Genomic DNA, 8688 nt, shown 5'->3' with positions numbered 1-8688 from the left:
CTTTGGAAAATCTGCGATGAGAGAGGTCTTAATTTTTTTGGGGAAAAAAATACAACTTTTGCTTTTGCAGCTTACAACATAATCCTGAATTTTTCGAAGATGTAGGTTATGGTATATATTGACGTTCTGCCGGGCTGAGACAGAACGACGTATGAAAATTCAAATGTTGCCTAATTTCCCCCGACAAAATATTCATTTTTGAGTAAACTTATGCTTATTTTTCTTCGAAATTTTCACATACTTAATATTAGATTATGAACAAAATAGTCCGGAAAATTAGAAGAAAAATATTCACTATTTTCCATTGAAATTTGAATTTTGTTGGAAGAGATACAGGAACGTCTCGCGAAATTTCAGCCAATTGCGCGTCCATCGACACCAATGGTACTTTGCCGATTATTTCAGCCGATGGCGTCCGAGAGGGTGGAAACCACATTAAAATGGCGGATGATTTGAAAACACGGCGAAAACATAGCGTTAGTGTTTTGTTGTAAATTTCGCTTGAATTCCGCGGAAGAGTTGTACGAATTTTTTTGGAAAATTTCGTCGGTTCACACTGATTTGCTTAAACGCAAAAATGGTTGATTTCGCATAATTTTGCTCAGTATTTTTACAATCAGGGGGCCATGATCAGTGCTCTTACCTTATCGCGAATTCATTGGGCAATTTGAAACGAGTGAAGTTCGCCGCGTATCGCAATCGCGAAACACTCGAAACTCAAGTTCAACACCATCTTCACTACCTAGACTGATTACTGGAATTGACAGACTGAGAGGACAAAAAGGAAACGGAGTGCTCTTATTGGTGGACGCGGGTGGTTGCAAAGAACATGGGAGACAAATAATACAGGGTGATCCAAAAGTCCCTTCCACCCCCTCTAACTTTTTACCGAATTGAGGTAAAGATTTGAAACTTGGGGGATATTCCTGGGTCAAAGGGAGCTACTTTTTGGCCCCCCTAAAATTTTCAGGGGGCCCCCCCTTGGGGGGCAACGGCCCCCAACTTTTAATTTTCAAATGGGAAGACCCCCTTTGTGATAGCTCGTTCGAAAGAGCATAAGAAAAGAACACTTTTCGCGCAAACTCGAAGTCAATATCTCAAACCGTTTCAAAATGACGGCCGGTTAAAGTTCAAAATGGCCGAAAATTCACACCGGTTATTTGTCGATGGATTTGCGCGAAAATCGGTATGTAAGGGTATTTTGACACGAGAAAAACGAATTTGACGTTAGATTTTCAAAAAAACCGAAATTTCCAAAATGGCCGCCGGTTAAAGTTTAAAATGGCCGAAAATTGTCACCTCGGTTTTTTGCCAATGGATTTGCCTAAAACTTGGAATTTGAGAGTATTTTGGCATAAGATAAACAAATTTGAACTTAGATTTCTAAAAAAATCAATTTTTCGTCATTTTGAACTTTAACCGGTGGCCATTTAGGAAATTTCGGTTTTTTTGAAAATCTAACGTCAAATTCGTTTTTCTCGTGTCAAAATACGCCTACATTCCGATTTTCGCGCAAATCCATCGACAAATAACGGGTGTGAATTTTCGGCCATTTTGAACTTTAACCGGCCGCCATTTTGAAACGGTTTGAGATATTGACTTCGGGTTTGCGCGAAAAGTTTTTTTTTTTTATGCTCTTTCGAACGAGCTATCACAAAGGGGGTCTTCCCATTTGAAAATTAAAAGTTGGGGGCCGTTGCCCCCCAAGGGGGGCCCCCCTGAAAATTTTAGGGGGGCCAAAAAGTAGCTCCCTTTGACCCAGGAATATCCCCCAAGTTTCAAATCTTTACCTCAATTAGGTAAAAAGTTAGAGGGGGTGGAAGGGACTTTTGGATCACCCTGTATGCGAACTAACGGCAACCACGAGAGACCTCATAGATGGTGGCATCCTCCCCCTCCCCCCTCTTTAGATTATAATAATCACCTGTTTCAACCAATGGGACCGCTTCATTTTCCTTTCGTCCTCTCGGTCTGTCGCTATGTCTATTAATTGCGATGATCAGCCCCCTGGCCAGCATCTGCTACATAAACAGAGACATAGAGGAATTGCATTGGCGGTATTTCGACCGGAAACGTTCGAAAAAAGTCACGAGTTAAAAAAAAAAATAATAAATACATACCTTGATCAATATCAACCGTCAAACATAACTAACTGAGGTGTACGTGCCAAGCATCAACAACTTGTTTTTGGCAATATTAAAAAAGTATAACGCAGATGTTAAAAGTATAACGTAGGTGAACGTCCATGATAATCACCATCGACCGGTGACTGCACGCATACGCAGCCAAATCAACTGCACCGTAGATTATGACATGTCGTATTGTATTAAATTGTTGATATTATATGTATGAGAGCAAGCAACTCTCGAAACGCGTTCATGACTTAGATTAATTTAAAATTAAATTAATTTAAATTATTTCGTGCAAGTCGGTGTTTGAAGACTTGTTTAGCTTTTTCAAAGTCAGAAGAGACGATCTTTCCTCTGGATTTATTGGCAAAAGTTTCGTTTGTCAGGAACAGTAAGTTGTCACTGAAAACAAGCTTCAAAGGAAATTTAACAAAACACACAGGCAAGGCCATCAGAGATATCGTTCTCAGTACTCGTTGAGTCTATTTTAATCCCTGAGAGAGTCGAAGAAATTCTGAGCAGTTTTCAGCAGTGAACCAGCAGCTCCGGAAACTCTTCCAGAATGTCAATTGATATTATTTTACGCCGAACAGAGTTCTCGTAGTTTTTCAGCTGATAAAAATTCAGAAGAAGCCATCTTATACATTTAATCATTTATGGGGCTTCTAACAGTCACCTGCCCAAAGGGACTGTAGAGTTCAATGACCAAATGAAAAAAAAATCATGCAAAATTTACTAGTCTGCTGACAGGAAATGACCAGCTGATAGATACAAGGACGAATGATGCTCTAAGATCGTGACAAATTTGTCATGTTTGAAGTCATCCGTTTTGAATGCATTATTTTGAGCGTTATTATTATTATTATGCCTTCAACGGAGGTTTTAGATGGTAAACAAGTAGAAAGGGATTTTACCAGGATTATACTAGTTTCCCACCGACCAAAAATTTCACAATTTCGTTTCTTGAAAAATATGATGAGGACTAAATTAGAAGTTCAGTAGTCCCTAGATTATCCGACCCTCCATTAGTTGATGTTACCGACTAGATTTCTCCTTTCAACGACAAAAGATTTTCAGAACACGGAAATATTATTTTTATAAAAGAAAGCTTTGAAGTTGTAAGTAGGCTGTGCTGGTATCCTGACTAATCCTAACTACTTGCTACCCCCAATGGAAGGATTTGGATTAGGACAGGAAGGGAATCTTCACCTACCCGGCCCGTTGGTAGGACTTGCATAGATTTTGAATGAGCCATGGAACTATACCTATGTCCCTCAATATCCTTAAAAATATTCATTACCCCCACCACGTTTCTCATATCAAAAAAAAAAAAAAAAAAAAAAAAAAAAAAAAAAAAAAATTCAACAGCTTAAATTGAGAGTCTCTTGTCTACTAGAAGGAAAAAAGGAAACAAAGGAAAAAAAGGAAAAAAGGAAAAAAGGAAAAAAGGAAAAAAAGGAAAAAACGGAAAAAACGGAAAAAAGGAAAAAAAGAAAGGAAAAAAAAACAAAAAAAACCCTCCAAACACAGCCTCCAAGTGCACAACTTTTACTACATTTCCATGTTCATAACTTCAGACAAAGAAATCGTAGATGGGCTTTCTTAAGTTTCTTACCAAGTTTTATGCCAGCAACAGAATCACGAGATAACACAAGGCTGCTTCTTCCAAAAAAAAAAAAACCTTGGTACGTACCGGACAACGAGAAAAATGATCCGATCCTTTTCCTTGATCTTAAGAGTTTCCACATTCCGGAAAAGTTATGTTTCACCCAACCGATGATTGGAAACAACCATTAAATTTTTGATTTCTCAACTTCCCAACAAATTCTTCATCCATCCCCCCCCCCCCCATCCTCCTACCGTTGCATTAAGTTGGACAATCCAGGAGCTCTAGTGCTCCGCACCACGCAGACTGAATGATAGCTCTTTCGACTACCTTCCCAATGAGTATTCGATACTTCTACGGACACACGGAGTCTCCAATATTTCCGCAGACAAAACAGGCAGCTGACAACGGAAACAGGATATTTGAAAAAATACCACTTCAAGATTCAAATTAAAAGGTAATGATTCAATAAATTATTTTGTACAATGATAAAAATGATAAACGTATGATTACATAAAAAAACTCATATAAAATTGAGAAGCAATGTGCAAGAGGATCACTACAGTGATCAAGGGCTGATTATTCTGCAAGACTTTTTTTTTTTTCAGGGTTTCAAAACTACATTAACTTTCGAGATAGTAAACACACAGCTGAATGTTTGATTTTGGTTGCATGTTTAAGAAGAAAAGGTGAGGTTCTTGGTTGACTTGATGACTTGAACAATTTCGAGATAAAAAGGACAGTCTGATGCTTTTACTCAACACCGATCCTTTGAAAAACAAGGAACAAAGGAACAGCCCAAAGCATCAGGAAGACGAGGAAAAAAAATAGTGGAAACGAGGCTAAAATGTTTCCAGTCCGTATATCAGCCTTGTTTTTGCAATTTTTTCTCCCTGCTTTCCACTTGTATTGTAAGAACTTCTGTTGTTCTTAATGAGTCATGAGAACTTTTGTATGGGTTTCAGCTTAAAGCAATAGAAACCCCCAAAAACCAGGAAAATGAGTTCCATATTCAGAGAGTCTGGAGACTTGATCACGCAACATGTTATTGAGAGATACATTTGACCCTATATTTCCAGCCTGCTCGACGATTAATTGAAAAATAAAAAAATATCAAAGACATGGAGAAGTGTGCAAGTAAAGCTTGAAGTTATGCAATCTCAAGTCTCCACAGGCCACTTCTTACCCACACAAACCCACTCAACATTGAATATTCTGGAGACAAATCCAGAACTCATTCGGGAACATGTAGAAATTTCATTCCTCAAAATTTCTATCACAATGTTGATCTAAGTTTATTCAACACGTTAAGTCAAAGACATTAAATGATCTTTTTGGAATTTGGACAAAATAAATTCATTACCTCTGAGGAAAGAAAATCTTAACGCAGATATTGTTCCCAATCTTAAAAAGGCTCGTAAATAAAGAGTGATTTATCATTAATAGATTTTATTCTTAAAAAAAGCAGAAAATGTTAGGTTTCACAGTATATATTATGATTAAGAAGATTATGTTGAGTGCTTCAGGTTGTGCGGTGCAAACTTCAAGGGACATTTTTCCTTTTTCGATGTTCTTTTGTAAAGTTGCAGAGCGTGTGAAAATCAATAAAAATTTGAATTCCATGATGTTCACAGACTTATTTGAAGTTGATTCAGAACCAATTCCTGACTAGAGTCTGAGCCAAAAACATTTACGAACTTTTAAAATATGAGTGAAGATCAGCTATCTTTAGTTAAACATTGAATACAAATACAAGAATCAAGATTGCGGATCTTCTGTCACTCTCTATAATTACGTGAACTTGCTAGGCATGGACTCAATGCTGCAATCAAGAAAAGTCATAACAGCCGAATTAAAAGTAAAAGGAAACCGAAAATCATTCAATAAATCTAACCCCGAATACTATCCAAGTAGGTTATACATATTTCATACATCTCAGCTGCTTGAAATGTGAGTAAAACCTGGTAATTAGAAAAAACCATTATAAAAAATAAAAATCAAGACATCCAAATACTCAATTCTTGGCTTCTTGACCCTGTCAAAAATTTGAATTGGCAGAAAAATGAAAACACTGTAACGAAGTGATGCTCCTCTACACACTTAAAAAATACAAGTAGGTAATATTTTTGGTAAACCATTATAAATACCTACATGCAAAACACTAACAGGATACTTTGAAAGCCAATAAGGAGACAATAGACCATTAAGGCAGCAACAGTAGGTTATCTCAGAGCAGAAGCTTAATGTTAAGTACTAAATTACCTACTCAATTTACATTTTATGAAAATTAACGTAGAAATTTGGAAAAATACTCTAAAGAGCTCAGGAAGATTAGAATCGATTTTGCGGAAATTAACCCTCTCCTTGGGCTCTTTATTAAAAGTTTTTGAGCCATTTCTACGAAGATTGCACACAGATTTTTTGTAAACAAAAATTCAATCCCTTGGTTAAAGAAAAGGCTGCAGGAAGATACATAATGGTTACCGGTTTAAATAATGTTTAGTACTGTACTGCACTGGAGGTTAACTATATCTTATCACAGAACAATTAAGAAATAAATGAAAGTAAAAACTGAAATAAAATAAAAAATGGAAGACAAAAAAATCTTGAACAATTCTTCCACGAGCAGAATACTCCGACAATAACTGAACGATGGGTGAGAATAAACCAGCATGCATTTTCTTGAACTGCATGATCGATTATTCTCATCGAGATGGAACAACTGAGTAGGGAAATTAATACCCTTGCACTAAAAAAGGTAATCAAGCATCTTGCATACACACAGCAATGCTAAATAATTTTCATATCTTGTATATTCACTAACAATGGCAGATAATATATGATAAACTAATCGCGTTTGTACACATAATTGAAATATTAGAAAAAGGTGTAACATAATTGAGAAGAACGAACTTAGAAGGCTTGTCTTCAGATGATCGCGAGATCCTAACACCTACCTTTGGTATAAGCAGCCTTGCCAAGCGCACAAGAATTCTCTAGCTACGGGAGATGAGGCCAATGGCTGAGTATAGACGAACAACCGTACCAAAAATTTTTGGAATCGAGACTTCTCGCAAAGTCATGATGCAACATTACGCAGGTTGGAGTGCTCACTTCTTTGTACAAACCAGACAGCATGAATACTAATTTAGTTTAAAAATGGTAAAATTTCAGTTCCACATAATTCTTACCTGAGGAGAGCTATACATATAAGTACTCTTCAATAGGTACAAAATGTGTTTTGGGTACCAATTGCCTACAAAAATAAAAAAAAAATTTGGAAGTAAAAAAAAGTGGATAAGAGGTATTGTACTCACACGATGAAACTAAAATTTCCTTATCACAATCTCTCACAGTAACAGAGAGCCTTTTGCAAATGGAATGAAATAATCCTTGAGACGAAGATAAATCACAAATTCCTTTCGGCATGGGAATTCAGAGGTTATGCACGGTTTGTGACTGCAGGCTCTCCGGTCGATAGTAGTGTGCGTGCGCTGCAAGGGAGGGGTGAATCGGTGGCGGGAAACAGCAGACATGTTCGACTGAGGCATTATCGCGTTCGCTTGATTTCAGGTACTTGTTTAACATTGCGAATATCTGAGAGTTCAGCACCTGGAACCTGCAGATTCAGTCCACCATCCGTTTGAGGTTCTGAAACAAGAAATTAACAACATTCAGAAAACCTAGCTAAGGAAACAGATGGATGCTTTAGATAATTAAGGATTTTAAGGGTATTCACTCCTGATCAATTTATCTTTCTTAGACAAGATTTGTCTTTTATTTTGGCAAATCATGATTCTTTAATTGTTTCTACTGCATGCAGTTGTGTACTGGAATGCCTGCTCAGCAAGGTTGCTAGATTGTGAGAAAAGATATGGGCGTTTGACATTTAGTTAAATGTAGAGATGAAAGAAGGAAAAAAAAACACTAAGAAGTGGCTTGAACTGTAAGTAACAAGGTGGAGAAATGGTGCTCGGTCCACATCATTTCGCGGGAAAAACAAAGCCGAGAAATTCAAAAAATTAATTTTAGAGTCAACATTAAATTTTTGAACTCTAATGCGTACCAGTACAAAACTGAGAGGGAAGAGTGTTCAGCTCAGGCAGTTTGCAATACGCAGTTAAATGTAGAAATGCACTGAAATTTCAGCACTATCTGGCAACAATGCTGTTCAGACCATGAATCTCGGCAGAGGAGTCACAATGGGTCACTCATAAATGTATCTGCAACAGGACAGATATTTTTCTGCGTTATCTTAATTTTCTCAGCAATTTCCATCAATGGAAGCTCAAACTACGCAACTTTGAACTCGATTTTTGTAGGTTGTTTTCGTCAAAAAAATCCCAAGAAAATTCCTGGGAGCTGAACAGGGTGTCTACAGCCTCAGCAGGAAAAAATTCCTTGACTTTTGCAGGTTATCCCTGACTAAAATTTTCTGACATTCCCTGTCTACTATTTTCACACATAGAACTGAAAATGAAAAATTTTTAGCATTGGTTAATTTCACTATAAATGATGAAAACATAACTCGGGGCATTGAGCTCCGAACTAAACTGATGAGCTTCTTTTCGATTGTGTGGACACCAGTGATATTTTTTCAGTTTTCAAAATTCAAGATTTTAAAATTCCTGATTTCTACCATAAAATTCCATGACTTTTTCCAATTTCCCTGACTTGATGGAATTTCCTGACAATTCCTGGTTTTCAAGAGCTGAAGACACCCTATGAAGTCAACTCATTACTTCCCATACGTAAAAGGCTTGGTAATTACTCAATAACCTCTTAGAAAAAACTGGAGAATAATTTATGAAAAAAAGAAAAAAGAGAAAAAAAATCAAAATAATAAACATGGGTTATTAAATAGGCAAACACTGAAAAGAAATGAAAGATCTCTTCATTTTTACACAAATGTATTTTTCGTATTTAGCCACTGCTCATTACTTCAAAACTGAT

The sequence above is a fragment of the Bemisia tabaci genome, chromosome 3, assembly GCF_918797505.1.
Source record: "Bemisia tabaci chromosome 3, PGI_BMITA_v3".
In the NCBI taxonomy this organism is placed as follows: Eukaryota; Metazoa; Arthropoda; class Insecta; order Hemiptera; family Aleyrodidae; genus Bemisia; species Bemisia tabaci.
Note: the sequence above shows the minus strand (reverse complement) of the source record.